The sequence below is a fragment of the Alosa pseudoharengus genome, unplaced genomic scaffold (assembly GCF_046254945.1).
Source record: "Alosa pseudoharengus isolate Yale_2024_CS ecotype anadromous, Long Island Sound unplaced genomic scaffold, YU_APseudo_1.1 YU_APseudo_1.1_scf_18, whole genome shotgun sequence".
Lineage (NCBI taxonomy): Eukaryota > Metazoa > Chordata > Actinopteri > Clupeiformes > Clupeidae > Alosa > Alosa pseudoharengus.
Genome location: NW_027468650.1, coordinates 25,641,139 through 25,656,043, shown reverse-complemented (window position 1 = coordinate 25,656,043; position 14,905 = coordinate 25,641,139). Strand labels below are relative to the sequence as shown.

Below are 14,905 nucleotides of genomic sequence, written 5' to 3'. Positions count from 1 at the left end.
TGAATGAATGAATCTTTTACTGTCTATGCTCCCGCTAGACTCCTAAATGGGCGTGGCAGCTTCGAACCCCACGTCACAACGTGCCACAACCCTCTTATGAATCGTCTCGCTTTATCAACTAGAACGCTCTTGAATCTGTTATCAACCGTCTTTATCAACCGTCTCTGAGCCCTAGCGTCTACCTTTATTCACCCTCAGAGGAAACCACTGGAGCTTCGAGGATCACTTTGAGCACAAAGTAAGTAATCTTTTAATAATACAACAAATTCACAACTTGTTTGACACTCGTAAATCATCGTACGCCCACCCGTAAAAACATGTACGAATAAACCTCTGAAGTTCGCCTACAAAAAAGATCCAAAACGGCCATCTTTGCCCATATAAGGAGATCCGGTTGTTAATTGAAGCTAACTACCTATGGCAAATTGCATTGCAAGTTAGCTCTGGAGTAGCAAAAATCTAAGTGTGCCGCCTTCACTTACCGGAGATCACAGTATCCACTCGAAGGCAGAGGACAAAAGTGTGTTCAGGAAAACGTCTGCATTTCAGACTTTTTCATCCCCATGAGACTTTAACAGGTGTGATTATTCAAAATCCCCATGTTATTTTCCCATAGGAAAAATCGCCAGATACCGGATGTCAAAGATGGCAGCTTTTTGTAGGCGAACTTCAGAGGTCTATGAGTTGCTAGCGTGAACGCTGGGGTTTGTAGTCTTTTTGGGAAGAACATGGATGCCATTGCTGGTATCACCTGAAGACCAGGGTCTGCTGGTATCACCTGAAGAGCAGGGTGTAGGCTACTGGTCTCGCCAGCAGTCTCGTTAGTAACCTGTTCACCGACAACACCAACCATAACTTACACATTTGGGGGGGACATGCTCATAACGGTCTAGACCTAGTCATATTTTTGTTATCCGTTTCGTAAACCTAACATATGTGCCAGTGTCTTTTTATTTGGCTATGCACCTTGTAACTATATCCAGAATGATCATACACTGAATGACACAAAAATATTTAATTTGTTATACATTATAATAGCACATGCTTTTTCCACATACTTTTATTAAATAGCACAACATAACTTCATTACATGAAACACCTTCACTCAATTTTTTAATTCAGAAATTATAGCTGACAGATATCCTCTTACAGGACTTAGGTTACGTAGTCCCTAATAACAACCAAATGGGATGATGTTGAGTTTATATTATATTCAGATTAAATTGCTACACAAAAGTAACATTACAACATGGTTGGAATTCCACTAGAAATACGTGCACCTCAAACATGATCCTGGAAAACATTTTGAAACACTTTCTAAATTTACAATATTACACATACAATACACACTGTTGTTATGAAGCTCTAACTTGGTCTAGAGCTTACTAAAGTAAAGCTAAAGTAAAGCTTCCCGCTATGCAAATTTAAGCAAACACTCTACCCCTACTGTGGTGCACAGACTTAAAGGTCTCATTCACTGAGAAACCGTTTAATAATTGTTACTTTCAAAATACTATAGCTCACTCCAAGTTGCACATGCATGCTGCACGTGAAAATGATCTTCTACCCCCATTGCCCGCATTAGCCAATGAAAGAAAATACACTGAAAAACAAGCGAATCAGAAAGAGCCCTTCCCAATGACGCCGAAGGGAAACTGATTATTCATGGCCTCGCCCACCTTGGCTTGTGACCGCCTACAGGAAGACTGGAAGATTTTGCGGCTAGGGGATTGTCTCTCTGCAGCTAGTAGGAGCTAACAGCAAGTTGCTAACATGGCGGAAAAAAATTGTGCCTGTGTTATTTGTGGCAATAACACATCAATGTTGCATGTCTTGCCTTAGAAACATGTGTTGAGGAAGAAATGGTTCGGATTTATCGTTGGAACACCACCACCGAAGTAGTGCAACATTAGTTCTGTGTTCCAATCATTTCGACCACACTCACTGCCTACAGTTAGAAAGTGGTTTTACATCGATGTTCTGAAAACCTGGTTCTGTACCGTCATGATGATCGACCACCAGCTCACAGGCTGTAAGTACAAAAAAACTTTTCCACCTAACGTCTGTTACAAAATAGCATGTTCATATTCTTCACGTTAGCATGCATGAAAAGGGTACAAGCTAGGCTTAGGCTAGCCTATATTACAAGAAGCTACACCAGGCACGTAACTGAAGTGTTCTGTTCGCGACGTGTAAAATCAAAGAATGTCTAATAGGAAGGGCTCTGGTAAAATCCATTAGAGGAATGGTCTATTTTCCCGAACGTAGCCTACAGGCCACTAACACGCCAGTTGTAGCTACTTCCATTGATTAGGCCTATTGGAAGCTAATTGTTGCAGTACATAACGCGAACAGAATGCTTCAGTTACGTGCCTGGTGTAGCTACACTCATATGAAACTGACCACACTACCCAGAGATTTAGCTTGTTGAACCTATAATCTTCTAACCTAAGTGTTAAACCACAAATAATAATATTAGCAACAATATCTTATGCTCAACTAAGTACGGATATTGTTCTAGTCTAAACAGGGAAAATCAAAAACACAATACCCATGCACAATACCCATACCCATGCAGTTGCTATCACTAGAGCTCAGGTATTTACACTTCAGTCTAATTTATGTCTTCTTGCCATTATTACATTGACCTTTGTAGGCCTACAATGATGTTTTGTTTGATTACTTGCTGTTTACTTAGTGTTTTGTATGTCTTCCAGAGCACATCCTCATGTCAGGCTACACAGCTTTCTAGCCTACATTAGGTCATCACGTTAGAAGCAAAGGTTTGTGATCTAACTTTTCTTGTTGTGCTAGTTAGTTTCTAGAAGTCTTTTTCTAGTAGGCTAATACAGGTTCTTATGTGCTCGTCAATGTTTGGGAAAGTCAATTCATGGGTTTCTTCAGGTCACTTTCCACAGGTGTATAAAATCAAGCACCTCGATTATGAATGCAGACTGTATGGTGCTTGATTAATACACCTGTGTAAATGGACCTGATGAAACCCATGAATTGCATAACAGATAGAATTGATATTACCGAATGTCTTCTTGTGGGTGTGCTACTTAGTACATCATACACCTTACCACAGTCACTAAAATATTTTTGTTTCCATTGTGCCAGTACAGTTTTGTGTGAGATAGTGAATGTCCTGTGTACTATTAGTATCTTGTAACTTGACAGTAATACACATTTATTTACTTTAGGTACCCAAACGGAATACTTCATGAAAAGTATGAGTATTGATACAAGCACTTTGGATACACCATGGGCATGGGGGCCTGCTACCTCTACTGCCATCAAGCCTGTTCATCCAAGGCCAGCTAGAAGACCTCGGGTTGATCAAGAGGAGGGGGAGGAGGATGAAAGCAACATCTCCACAATAACACCTGATGGCTCAACCTATGGCCCAGCGCAATCAAAGAGCAATGTAATAGAATCATCACAGCCAACGAATGTGTTTTGTGTGTTGTCCCTTCGGATCCCCAGGACAATACAAGCCGAAACAACAACTCAGACCTTTTTCCCTAAATAATCCCAGCACCATCTTACAAAGGATCTGTAGGCCAGATGTCTGCATCGTCTGGCAAAAAGAGGACATTGTTAATTCTGTGCATAGTTTGGATGTTCTTGTTTTGTGTTTGCATTATTTTAATAGACTGCAATATTACTATTTTGTCAGTGTTTCACGGACCACCTAGCAAAAAAAAAAACAGTAGACCTACTTCAACAGTATATTGGACAATAGGCCTTCTCACTGAACCACCTTGCTTATTGTCTTTGCACCTTCCTTATGGTGCCAGAGGATTCATATGATTTAAACTGGCATAGGTTACATCAGTGTTGCAGAACTGTTTCGATTTACAAGTTGGTTCAATATTGCAAACAACTCATCTATTATATTTTACCACATCTACTTTTGGAACACTTGAGATAGCTTGCGGACCACACTTTAAGTACCACTGCTGTATGTAAATATAATAAAGTTATTTATTGAAAATGTATCTGTTTTGTATATTTGTTTTAGGAATTTCATCAGTTTTTGTCCCTTTTAAGCTAAAGGTTTATCTTACCTTTCATATCTTCTGTCTCACAGAGGGCCATAGTCGTCATAGTCGAATGTTTAGTGCATTTTGAAGGGAGTACATTATGCTAAGGCAGACTGGTTCTAATCCTGGGTACAGGGTCATACAGACAACAGGGGTACTGGTGTTGCCCATTTTTCTAACCACATGAGCAATCCCCTTACGAAAAAGTAGTATAGGAATCTTATAGTATTTGGGACAAAATATTATAGTAATCTTATAGGAATAATTATTATAGGAATAATTGGAACATACTGTAGAAGTACTACTAATAACTCTATAACATCCTGTAACCACTATAGTTTTTCTATAGTAGTCTTATAGTACCTATAGTATGTCCAAATACTATAGTATTCCTATAAGATTACTGTAATATTTAGTCCCAAAATACTATAAGATTCCATTAGTAGGCTACTTTTTCTGTCATACGTGACAGAAAACAACTTGAGTAGGCTAACCTCTGCCAATGTCAGGCTATCAAAGCCATAGTTCTCATTACCGGAGAAGTCTTGCAGCACACATTCTCTGCTTCTGTAGGCATTCTGGCACAATTCCAGCAAAATATAGCTAGGTAGGTGTGTTTGCATTTAGATCTATATATATATATTGGGCTATGACCAAGTGGTCTTTCAGTGATAGTATCATGGAATTCAAACCATAACTATCTATTCCGATAGCATTAGCAGGCTAGGTCAGTGGCTGAACTGCATTTAGGGTGCTTACCTGTGTTGTGAAGTAAAATATCTACTAGGAAGATTGCAAAGACTTTTGACTGTGTAAAGAAAGCAAGATGACGATTGTCACAACTCGTTTACCTCTTTTAGGAGAAATTTTAAGCTGACAGGCAATTGTTACCATTCTATTAAACCAACGTTCACCGACAAACGATCAGGAAGCGGTTCTTCTTCCTACTCGGATACTAGGATCAAACACATGAAGTTGTATCTCCGAAGACATTTTGTGCAACAGTTTTTGTAGGCCTACATTTTTATATTTTTGATGGACCTTTAAAGGGATACAAAAGTATCCTTTACGCCCATTTGCTTTTCTCCTCCTCTGTAAGCTAATCATAAATATATATATATATATTTTAAAAGCCCAATTCAAATATATTTTATTTAATATACTTTGTCATAGCCAGAATAAGCATTAGGCTACGTGGCTATGGATTGAAAAGCAGTCTTCCAATACATTGCAGCTGATCTTCTGCTTTGCATTGCTAGAAGTCTGGTTATAACTTCCATACAGACAATGTAACCTAAAAACAATGGCTATTTTATGAGTAGACCTATATTTAGGCTATAGCCTAGGTATATCCACTCGGGCAGGGCAGAGCGACAGAGCAGGCTATCTGTTTTCTCAGCCGACCGTCTCATGTCATGTCCTGCAACATTGAGCCTACATAAATTAATGCTAGGCTTTTTCTAACTTGTATGCTCGATTTCCAGTGCATTTGCTTTGCTTGTAAATTAAGTTGTAGGCCTACTTTCCTTGTCCAATGTGATTGTTGAACGATGCTGGCCAGAAATTAATATATGTGTAAGTTTCCGTGTCATGTCATACCTCTAGTCTCGTTGGCACTCTGGCAGGACGTCATTGCGTTAACTGAGTTGTTAGCTATATAGAACATATTTACTTCTGTATAGTAGGCTACATAGGCCAGCCATTACTTTTATAATCGCGGGGAAACGTAGCAATGCATTCTGAAGCCCTGTTTCTTTTCTCCCACGCTGTTGTGTACCGGGGGAGAGGTGCTCTTTTCTCCCTTGAGATACTTTCTCCAATAATAAACTTGTTCTCGTAACGAAAGGCAATTGAAAATGTAGCGGAGTAAAGAGTAGATTATTGGCTCAAAAATTGGCAATCCCGACAGTGCATCCCCTTGCTCAGTGTTGTGTTGTCTTATTGGCTACCCGCCAACGTGGCAGGTAGATTGACAGTTTCACCCGCCAATCACAAAAGTTACCCGCATTTGGCGTGTGGGCGGGTGCCAATTTCATGCCCTGGTCGTTTACCTCTTTTAGTAGAAATTTTAAGCTGACAGGCAATTGTTACCATTCTATTAAACCAACGTTCACCGACAAACGATCAGGAAGCGGTTCTTCTTCCTACTCGGATACTAGGATCAAACACATGAAGTTGTATCTCCGAAGACATTTTGTGCAACAGAATCGAGTTTTAGCCAGGTTTTAGCACTGTAAAGTTGAATATGGAGCATAGCACAGGCAGAATCGGATGAGGACGCACTGGAGGAAGCGTCACAGTACTGTTAGCCAATCAGAGGTGAATTCATTAGCATGTCATTAATATTCATGACTAGAGGCGATATCCAGTCGTTCCTCCCCGCCCACCTTCCCCACCAAACTAGAACAGCATGAAACAGACGCAGGACAGCATTTTTTTCACCAAAACCGGCTCACAGGGCATTCATCAATACTACAGACCACTGCAAAATTAATGAAAAAACGATGAGATGAGACCTTTAATAGGTTCTCGAAGTTAAAAGTATGCCTACTTTAAAAGGTGCTTCAACAAAGTTACAACTACAAAACAAATAGCTCTTCTTCCTCCTCAAGCAGTTACTAGGCCTACTACATTTAAACAGAAGTTTTGCCTATTCTATTCGGTTGTGCCGTCCATCCTTTCATACACAACGCAGAGTGATCGAGGGAGAGATGATGTTGTTGATATGATCTGACCTCTGTTGATCTGCAGCTCTGTAGGTTGCAGATTCACTCACAGACACACACACACATTGAGCTCTACCAACTATGTAATGTGTCCAAAAGTGACGAAGACAGTGATCAGGTCAAATCCAAAGTGCTGCAGAGATCTCCATGTCCTGGAAGAGACAGAAAACACACACGATTATCTGTGTGTGTGTGTGAGTGTGTGCTCATACTCTCCATCATCGTCAGGGTGATGCAGAATTTTTCTGCCAAATGGGAAAAAAGTGTCGTACTGGGCTTGTTCCTGCATTCTCCGGCCATGCTGCTGCGTCTCCAGGTGCCATGGAACTCTGGAATGCGTCTCCAGGTGTCGTGGGACTTGATGGTGTTCCAGAAGCTGCTGTCATCACTCAGAGTGTCCGCTGTCATATTACAGATCTCCAGCCACGACAACTGACGCTTGAACTCATCAAACAACATGAAATGGAGGAGAGGAGAGGATAGAAGGAGGGAGAGGAGGAAGAGGAAGGAGAAGAATAGAGTAGGATAGAAGAGGGGGATAAGAGAGGAGAGGGAGAGATTTACTACATTAGCTGGTTTTTGTCTATTATCATAATAGTAATCCCCTGTAATCCCCCATTTCTTATAGTCATACTGTATATATGTTTGTGTGTGCAGGTTAGATTCTTACCAGAACTCTCGCTCAGCAGGGTCGATAGAGTTCCACTCCGAGGAGCTGGCATGAAGGTGCACACACACACTCTCGTGAAGTTGTCAACTGCAAATAAGACTTGCATAAATTAGTACCAAATATATATATTTTTAGGCAAAGAATTTGCATTTTGAAAACAATGAGCTTCTTGAGGGTGGTATTAAAGGACAAATGTCCAACAGCACAAAGTACAAGGAGGTCCGACAGTACAAGTCGGACCAGCAGCAAGTTCCCTTCCATTTTTCGCTTCCATCAAGAATACAAGACTTACAACCAGGGTTGGGTCAGATTACTTTGAAATGTAATCCATTACTGACTACAAATTACATGCCAATTTTTGTAATCAGTAACATAATCAGTTGGATTACCAAAAACATGTAACGTAATCTGATTACTTTAGGATTACTTTTAGATTACTTCAATAAATATGTCCGTTAAGTAAAAGATACCACCACTGAATTGATGAAAGAATTCTCATTCTATTTTTCTCTTTCTTATTTCATTACATCTACGAAATCTCTTTGCTCTGAGTAAAGCATTCCTGTGTGAATTAACTGATCTTTTCCTCCAAAAATCTTAATGTAGCCCCTTGTTTTAGTGTTACTTTGAGGTCACCAGGTCCCACTGTCTGAAAAACACCCCAAACTAATACATTTCTATAGCTATTCTCCACTTTGGGGGTGGTGTTTTGGTTTAAATTTTCACCCCATCCCAAAATTGATCACTTAGTCATCATGGATGTGATCATGGATCACTATTCTCCAAACATGCACAACTCAGCTTAACCTTTATAAGGGCACACCTGGACAATGAATTTAGCTTTCGCTGGATTTTTTTGACCCAGGGACATGGCCTGAGATTGAATGACACCATATCCATTTCAATTGTGAGAAAATTATTCCTTTGGGATGTTTTTTAACCAGGGGGATCTGGTGACTTTCTCAAACTAAACGGTAACACTAAAACAAGAGGCTACATTAAGATTAGGAGGAAAAGATCAGGCAGTGTGCCGAGAGACCTGTCCCAATAGTAAATAAGTTAGTAAGTAAGTACTCTTTTTTGATCCCGTGAGGGAAATTTGGTTTCCCAATCCGTGAATTAGTGAAGCACACAGAGCACACAGTGAGGTGAAGCACACACCAATCCGGAGCAGTGAGCTGTCTGCTACAGCGGCGCTCTGGGATCAGTGAGGGGTTAGGTGCCTATACTCAAGGGCACTTTAGCCGTGGATGTGGGCATGGGAGAGCAGTGTTCAACCACTTCCCCCACCCACATTTTTTCTACTGGTCGTGGATCGAACCGGCAAGCCCGAAGCTTGTCAAATTAAAAGATAGCTAGGCTATCATAAAAAAGTTGCATTGTTTGCATGATAAAATGTAATCAGGTAATCCCCAACAACGTAACTGTAATCTGATTACACAATTTTTTTATTGTAATCTGGGCTGATTATAGTTACTTGATTTTTGTAATCTGATTACGTAATCCAGATTACATGTAATCCGTTACTACCCAACCCTGCTTACAACAGTATATTCTGAGCATGTGCAGAGATGCACTGACTTACGTAGTTTGTTGTTCACTCTCAGATATGGATCAAATCTAACAAATGGATGCATGGGAAATCTATCCACATCCATTCCAGAAGTTGGGATGTGCACACGCCAAGATCATCAACATAACAAGAAAACAAGAAGTCATACTTGGAAAGTGTTGCTAACACCACTGGACGGACAGAAGCAGACATTAAAAGCCAGATAAGCAAGGCAAGGGTGCTGTTCAACACTCTCTGGAGCAGAAAAAGCATCTTAATCAACACAAAAAAACTATGGCATTTACAATTACTATCAGAAACATGGCTGCAAACATCCATAAAGCAACGCCTGTTTAGTGGAATGCCCACTCACCACGTCAAGGTACAGGCCATGAGTGGGATGTTAGTAAGACGAGACAAGACGGAAGACCGTGTTAATGGGAAAATGAACATTCCCTTGTTTGTTAAGACAATTACTGACAATAACAAACACATTTTCAAGGACAAGATGGAAGACTGTGTTAATGGGAATATTAACATTCCCTTGTTTGTTAAGACAATTACTGACAACAAACACATTTTCAAGGACAAATTGGACATTCTCAGCAAATGGTGCCATTTGAGGGTGGTAAACTCGGCAAAAACAATTATCGCTCAGACCCAGTGTTTGGGGTGACGCGTTAGAAAGTAACGCATTACTGTCATTTCGTTACTTTATTGGGTAGCCATTACTTTGAGAGAGAGAGAGATACGGCGAGCCATCGATTCTGGAGTGTGACAGCAGTGTAACCAGTGGCCATCAACCTGCCAAGCCGGTGGATTGCATGCTTTTGGATACATCATACAGATAAGATTTATGAGATCTCCAATGTTCTTACACACTGCCCGGGTAGTGATTTAAACAAGGCCTTTTATTCAACAATTTCATTTTTGAGTTCAACAACCCCACAGGAACTGAACTGAAACTCAATTGAGTTGAACACTGAACTAATTGACTGGACTAATTTTTCTTTTTTTTACTGACTGACTGCTTTGGGGGAAATTCTAATTTCTAATTCTGTTTTCTATGTGCGATTCACCTTGTGGAATGTAAATAAATGTTTTGATAAGGTTTTCTATTCAAACAGTGGTCGTAGCCCATTCACTCTAAGAGCCAAACCTTAACCGATTTCTGTTGTTTAAATATAATCAATATAGGTTATTGCTATATCTTAATTGATGCTTTAAGTTACGTTAGTTACATGTAGTGGTGCAATTGCAACGGTAAAAAACGGTAATCGGTAGATAAGCAAACAAAATATATCAAATATCTCCGACTGTTTTTTTAAATTGTCAAGGACATAACAGAAATAGCAAAGTAACATAAAATGCACATAGTATTGAATCATTAGGATAGCTTATCTTTTTGTTTTAAATCAACTAACATGGCAGGCTAGCAAGCAATTTCCCTCCTGTTGTACTCACCGGAGATTCTTAAACTTATCCAAAAGAAAACAAAAGTGGGAATATAGGGGAATGGAGAATTGCAGCAATTACAATACTTTGGCCCTGTGCATTTTAGGTGGGCTACATCCTCCCCCCCTAAATGTGCATGCGTCCTGCATGTACCTATACATACTTAAATAGTAGTCATTTGATCTGTTCCTAAAGGTGTAAACTTCAGTGTGGGATGTAAGTCCAAAGCTTTTGTAAAAGCCCTATGTCTTTTCTAGTTCAGCGTGGGATATACAAAGATCTTATTCTGCTGTTACAAAAGGACAACTACTTGGCTGCATCGCAACTAAAGACTATGGGCCCTATCATGACATTCTAAAGTGCATCGTCACTCGTCAAAAGTCTATTCAAATTTAGTAGGATGTCCAGTTCACATTGGGAGGGTTTTCGTCCTCAAAAGTGGAGCGCATGGCGTAACAAGGTGTTCCTAGGTCTTTTAATCAGTCATATGGGTGTGTTTGGGGCGTAACATCATTTTAAACCAATGAGAATGACATCTGTCATTCCCTTTAACGGCGCAACGCGCGATATGTCAGATAAATGCATCGGTATTTTGGCATTCAACGGCGCATTTGAAGGAGGCTGCTTGCGAGACCGTATGGAATAGTCATTCTTAAACCATGCTTTACTAAAACTTAGCATAGCCTTCACGCATTTGCACTCGTCTATTATTTGAACTCATTGGCAAAGTGAAACTAACTTCACCAAGGAAGTCAGTCAACGACAAGACAGTTATATGCAGTTACTTTCACTATTGACTGACAATGGGTTACCATCGAAAACATAGGCTGGAAAAAGCAACACTTACCCTAATGTTGCTCAAATGACTGAATAAAACAACATTTATCCTGCAGAGGAGTTCAGCTTATATCTCGTGACATTGCGTCTTCAGCTGTGCTCCATACGTGTCTCTCGCCTCTCCCCTAATCACTTTTAACCGTCATTACCAATTTGCAAATGATGGTGAATAACTACTCATCATGAGATGTACAGTATTTCGTAATATCTTTATTCTAATTATGTTTAACATTGTAATCGTGCAATTTGTAATGCTTTGCATGGACGTGCGCTGGTGTGCGTTCATGAATGATAGAAGGATGGTGCGTGCACCTGCCAATATGACTGTTGACATGCGCTCTTAAAATAGCATATGAACAACTCGCCATTGACTTCTGACCAGGTTTAGGTGGTGTATGATAGCGATTTTTAGACAACGCGCCAGGGCCCGCCCTAGGTTGTTAATTGCCACACCCCTGGGCGCAATGCTTAAAAAATAAAGGTGCAAAATACCGAATTCAACTTCGCGCGACTGAAAAACGAACTGTACGCCATGCGCTGGTGCCCTAAAATATAGCCCTAAGGCTGCGGAGAAATGGCTGAGCAGGAAGCCAGGGGGAGAGAGGGAGCAAGGGCTGCCCGAGGGCTGATCAAGACCCTTCAACAAGGAGTGCATAACTAAAGTCAAGGGGTTTCCTAACGTCTGGTAAGTCAGCCGGTCAGGCTCTACCCTATGTCTAACTGATCTTCGCATTTCTGCATCTTCCTGTTGTTGGACATCATTCACACTTAAATCCTCAGGTTCATGTCGCTCTGATTGTACCATCATGGTTTTCTTTCCCTACAGGTTCCTCTTGGTCTCCATGTTCTTTTTCAGGTCATTAGGCAAGTCATCACCCTCATCCACTTCCTGAAGCTCTTCTTGCCAGTTCTCTGTTGGCAGAAATACCTCAGCTTCGGGTCTCAGACTTGATTCCCCAGGGCTTGCGTTGAGATTTTCCTCTCCTGAAGAAGGCCTGTCTGTCTGAGGGATTTCATGGACAACAGTGACAGGTGGGTAAGTTCACACCAGCATTTCCCCTGGGTATTCATAATCGACTTCCTCCTCACTCTCGTATGATTCCAGCTGTAGAATATACAAAGACTTGGTAATGCTTTTGCAAAAGGACAACCACTTGACTCAGTCTCAGACAATTTTGTAATACGGAACAAGTACACCTGCCGTGCCAAGGCCATACTGAGACCCTTCTGCATGAAAACTACAATTGTGCCCAAATCCGCACATGGGATACAGATACCGATTATGGGATACAGAACAGAACAATTGCTGGGCTAACGTTAGAGGTTCTTCAGAGTTGAAGAACCACATGTAACAAACAAACAAGCCAGCCAGCTTCTCCTCTTTTCTAGTTCAGCGTGGGATATACAAAGATATTATTCTGCTGTTACAAAAGGACGACTACTTGGCTGCATCGCAACTAAAGACTAAGGCTGCGGAGACATGGCTGAGCAGGAAGCCAGGGAGAGAGAGGGAGCGAGGGCTGCCCGACAATACAGTTCAGACCACCTCCAAGTTCGCTTTTATTTTATCACTCGCATATATTCTGAATATGTACAGAGAATTTTGGAGGACTCTGAAAAAGGTCCCCCCCATATGAACTATGTCATACTATAACAATGTTGCAACACAGGAAGTCTACTAATGTGACCTCACCTGTTGTGCACCAGTGTAGTCAAGTCACTATGCCTCGAGTCCGAGTCCAGGTTCGAGTCCCCAGTGTTCAAGTCCGAGTCAAGTCCAAGTCATTAAAAAAAAATTCCAAGTCAAGTCCGAGTCGAGTCCACTACTCATCCGAGTCAAGTCCGAGTCGAGTCACTATTGATCCAAGTCGAGTCCGAGTCGAGTCCCTATTGATCAAGTCGAGTCCAAGTCCAGCACTAAAGTAAGCATAGCCTACATGTTGTTCCATTTTTTTCCATTGCAGATGAAATCCTTAAAAGCAAAACGGACAATCTTCTGTCTCCAAGCAGGGGTGCCATCACTTGTGTGAAAGTAGTATTGTCAAATTTCTTGCCAAACCCAATGTGTTGTATTTATTATATTGGAGAGAATACCATACCATAGACATCCCATAGCCTATAGGCCTACTCATAATAAATGAGCAATCCACATCCCAATCACACAGGCCACACATTATGCTGTTACTTACTGCTGACAATTGTATCTATAGGCAGTGTTGTAGAAGTTCATACTTCACAAGAGCTAGATGGACGTTGGAGTAGGCCTATTTTGTAAGAGGTAAGTGTGGATCATAAAAGGGCCTCCCCCGGCATTTTTTTAAATTCTGGCTGTTAAATAGCCTACACAATTTTAGCGCAGTTTGGGAGGGACAGAAACAGAGCAGGGCCCGTCTTGGTAGCTTCTTTCTGACTCCCGTGACGTGAACACTGGCTACCGGCAACTGTATAATTATGTTATCACTTCACTGACACTATGGAGACACATTTCACGTCAACAATAGAGATGAAAACTAGCTTTCGGTTAACGGAGATGTAGATCATCTGCCTAATTAATTTCTTTGCGCAACAGGCCACATTCTACGTTCATTTCAGCGAGATGAGTGAAATAAATGTTTTTTTAAGCTGCCATCACCATAGGCTACTATTTTCTACGATATTCACCTGTTAAAAATAGAACGCGTTGCTATTTCCTTTTTTCGTGCAGTGGATTAGGCTATCAAATCGCTCATTTGAACAGTAGGGCTAACGGTAATCCAGTTCATTCATGGTTTTAAATATAGTTGTTTCTGGCCTACCCACGAGAGGTTCAGTTTGTCAGTTTCACTTGCGCAGACACGTAGGCCTACATTGACACTACATGGACACTCTACTAGGCAATTTAATGTTATGCTTCTATATTTTATGACACCAAAATTAAGAAGTATGCTATATCTGGTTCGGGAAAACTTTTAGTTTATTTTTCTTTCATCCGATAATAGCCTGCTGCAAATTAACAGACAGAAGCACGGCAGGGCACGCCCCGAATGAAAATGAATGAATGGAACCTCGCTTCTCACGTCAGTCAGGGAAAACACTGTTCACGATGATCAGCCATCCAGCAGCAGTGTGTGTTGTTTAGCCTAGGCTGAGTGTAATCTTAGGTAATGTTATGTAATGTATGAGAACTAATATTGCCTGGCAATAGCCTACTACATTGAAATAGCGGCGGCCATATCTCCAGGCATTTTGGTGTTAAAGTTAACGTTAGTTTGATTTGCATGTGAACATGATGTGACTTCGATGTAGGCTACGACACGAAGCAGTAGCCTAACATTCCCTTGAACTGAAATTAGTATTACGAATAATTTAGATATCAAATCATATAGCAAATTATAGCGTAATGACATACTACAATTATAGCCTTATAATATATATATAAAAAAAGTTGAGTCCTTGACGAGTCATCGCGAGTGCGAATGCATGAGTCCGAGTCCAAGTTCAAAGTCAAAGTCAAAGTCAAAGTCAGCTTTATTGTCAATTTCTTCACATGTTCCAGACATACAAAGAGATCGAAATTACGTTTCTCACTATCCCACGGTGGAGACAAGACATATTTACCAATTTCGAGTCATTCAGTGCT

The 14,905-nt window shown here is 40.8% G+C and overlaps 1 long non-coding RNA gene across 1 annotated transcript; it reads right to left on the bottom strand.

The window, feature by feature from the left end:
* Nucleotides 1-6,536: 6,536 nt before the first annotated feature.
* Nucleotides 6,537-7,421, bottom strand: LOC143131253 (uncharacterized). Its single transcript, XR_012988076.1, has 2 exons — nucleotides 7,045-7,421; nucleotides 6,537-6,924 (listed from the first exon to the last, which is right to left on the bottom strand). It is a non-coding gene; the product is annotated as an uncharacterized LOC143131253 (long non-coding RNA).
* Nucleotides 7,422-14,905: the final 7,484 nt, after the last annotated feature.